The following is a 3453-nucleotide window of genomic DNA, read 5'->3' as shown; positions in this document are numbered from 1 at the left end:
ATTTATTTTATATGACTGCTTTATCTGCAGAAGAGGGCACTAGATCCCATTATAGATGGTTGTGAGCTACCATATGGTTGCTGGGAATTGAACTCAGGACCTCTGGAAGAGCAGGCGACGCTCTTAACCACTGAGACATCTCTCCAGCCCCCCCAGGGTGGAACTTTTTGATGAACTGGTCTAATATGAAGCTAAATTAGTTATTAGAATAAACTTGCAACAAAAGACAGTAGTAGAGTGGAATCAGAGGCAAATGTATGGTCAAGTTCTGTTAGTGCTGATGCTCCCTGGAGGCTGTGTCATTTTCTGCCAGTAGGAACTTCTCCCAGTGGAGTGTTTTGAGGGGGCGATGTTGATGAGGAGGCTTAAAGCCACTGTAATATGCTGTTTGTGCTGTCCCTTGGGCCCTTAGTCTCTGTTGTATCCTCTGTCACCAAATCAAATGGTGTCTTTTACGTACAGCTCACATTTAGGGTCAGTTGAATGGCGGATCTTACACCTTCTGACCTCGGGACACTTTTAAGGTTGTTTTTGAATTTATAAATTGTTTGGCTGTGTAGTCCTGTGTAGTCCAGGTTAGCTTTGAGTTCACAATTCATACGGATGGCTCCTTCTGCCTCAGCCTCCCAAGTTTCTGTGACTATGGGCCTGTATTGTCATCCTCAGTATCCTCATGTCCTTGACTGTTGCTGAGGAGCCCTCCAGATATGTGGTTTATGTTCTATGCTAATATTTACCATAGTAGGAATTAGAGAAACATAAGCAGATTAATTTATTGAAAATAGTAAGTGTTGAGTTTATTAACATAGTATAATTGCATATATAATCCATACGTTTACATTTTATTTTTAAAAACAAACAACAAGGGCTCGGGGCCGCATGGTTTGAAAGACCTCAATGCATTCTGAGGAGGATGATGGTGTTCCAGAGCTACACAGAAATGTTCACCCCCGAGAGCTGCCTGATTGGGAGGAAACACTTAACGCAATGTATTAGAAATACACAAGCCAAGATCATCCAAGATGGCATCGATCTGCGGAACAGCAGTGACTGCACAGTCACCAAAGGACCATACTAAGAGCTCTAAAACCCAGTGCTGGTGTTTCCCACAGAGAAGGAAATCCTGTTTTGTAGATCATCCATGCCCTCCCGCAATAGGACAATGGGACCCAGGGACCCCAGGCCGCCGCTGCTACCGCCCGCTGCCGCTTTTCGGGTTGTGGCAGCAAGGTGCGGGCCAAGGAGATGGTGTTCAAAGAGGGGGCGCTGTTCGAGTCGAGCCTGAGGAGGACTGCACCACCCACACCACAGGCCTCAAGGGCCTCCTCTCATGGGCCAGGGCTATGCTTAGTGGCCAGAGCTGGATCGCGCAGAGGTGGATACCAGGGACAGCACCGAGCTGGGGCCCATAGTGGATGGAGCACGCGACAGAACCAGAGGCTCAGGAGGCGCTAATCAACAGAGCCACAAGTTCCCCGGGACAAGAAGCTGAGCTGAGCCAACATCAATGGTTTCTGCAAGCAACTCAACAAAGACTTTGAGGGGCCTCCACTTGCCACCTGCTTGATGGCCCACAAGATCCAGTACCCACAGGAGTAGGAGGCCATCCAGGCCTTGACGGCCAGCAACAATCTGGTGAATTGAACAGGAGTAGGAGAGCTGACCCTGAGGACATGGAAGCAGAAGAGCTGACCCTGAGGACACAAGAACATGAGAGCTGGCCCTGAGGACATGGGAGCAGGTGAGCCAGCCCTGCCATGATAACAGCTGGCCCTGCCAAGATGACATGGGAGCGGGAGAGCAGGCCTTGCCCTGAGGACAAGGGAGCAGGCCCTGATCCAGGGCTGTAAGTCAACCTCACCCCAACATCTACCCCGTGTATGACCTGCTGGGACACATGAAGGGGCCGTACCTGCAGATTCAAAGATTAAAAATCTCCTTGACACACAGCAACAACAGGATATCTGACAGCGATCCCAGTGAGGATCCGGTAATGATAGTGTAGGCCTCCAACCATGATTCATAGCAATGAACATTTGAAAGTAAATATAACTAGACAAAAGGCTATACTGCATGATACCCTATAGCTTCTGTGACAAAATTTTTTGTTTGTCTGTTTGTTTTACTTTGCTAGGGGGAGGAGAGGGATTTTGGCACATGACATGTAAATCATAGACATTCAATAAAAGTAAAAAAAAAAAAAATCTAAAAACCAACCAACCAACCAAACAAACCAACAAAAAGAAGGAAGGTAGTAGATTGAAAATAAGGAAAAACATTTGTTTTGTTTTGTTTTGTTTTTTTGTTTGGTTTGGTTTGGGTTTTTGAGACGGGGTTTCTCTGTGTAGCCCTGGCTGTCCTAGAACTTAATCTGTTGTAGACCAAGTTGACCTTGGATTTAGGAATCCACCTGTCACTACCTCCAGAGGGCTAGAATTAAATCTGTGTGCCACTATCGTAGGGCAAAACATTCTTCAAAAAATTATTAAACAGTTCATGTTAAAACCACAATGAGGTATGAATGAACACCTACAAGAATGCTCAAGTGTAAAGACCAACAAGAAAGAGCAAGTGGGAGGCCTGTAGCTAGGTTCCTGCCCTGTCAGTTTAGACTACGCACCTGAGGTTGCTCCATCCTGCTGGGTTGGGCCTGGTGGCACTCAGAGAAAAGACAAGCAGGCTACCAGGATGAGATTTGATAGGCTGTGACCATATGGTGGGGGAGGAGGTCCCCTTCTGTCACAGACCTAGGGGAGGGGAGTAGGGTGACAGAGGGAGGGAGAGAGGAACGACAGGATATAAGTAAGGGGATAACAATTTAGATGTAATCTGAATAAATTACTAAAAAATAAATAAAAAGAAAAAACAAAAATAAAAATAAAAGAAAGAACAAGTGGAACTCTTACACATGGTCTTTATTTTTAAAAAAATCAGATAATTTCTCTCCTTCCTTCCTTCCTTCTTCTCTTTCTTTTTACAATGTGAAACACTTCACAAATTTGCTTGTCTAAGGGGCCACGCTAATCTTCTCCATATTGCTCCAATTTTAGTATGTGTGCTGCTGAAGCAAGCACTGGGCAATTTTTTGAACATATATTTACCAAACAAGCATTTTATGCCTAGATTCTTACCTATGGAAAATGAAAGTACATCTCTTCACAAATATATCTATATGAAAGCTGATAGTGGCTTTATTCATAATAACTAGAAACACCACACATATCCATCAGCAGATAAGTGGATAAAGAGACCATGGTTCATCGATTCAGGGGAGTACTACTTAGTTATGAAATGAGCAAAGGTGATGTGTACAACAATGGGAATGGATTTCAAGATTATGTGCAAAGAGGCCAGATGTAAGGAAAAAGGAAATGGCTGTAAATGATTCAGATTATATCCTTAGGGTTGCCTTGGAGTGGAGGTAGAGAGGATCCTGAGACAGGCATCTAGTAG

At 44.7% G+C, this 3453-nt stretch overlaps 1 pseudogene; it reads right to left on the bottom strand.

The window, feature by feature from the left end:
* Positions 1-2975: 2975 nt before the first annotated feature.
* Positions 2976-3074, bottom strand: LOC127199745 (uncharacterized; annotated as a pseudogene).
* Positions 3075-3453: the final 379 nt, after the last annotated feature.

This window comes from Acomys russatus, chromosome 15, assembly GCF_903995435.1.
Source record: "Acomys russatus chromosome 15, mAcoRus1.1, whole genome shotgun sequence".
NCBI classification, from domain to species: Eukaryota; Metazoa; Chordata; class Mammalia; order Rodentia; family Muridae; genus Acomys; species Acomys russatus.
Note: the sequence above shows the minus strand (reverse complement) of the source record. Positions and strands in the feature narration are given on the sequence as shown.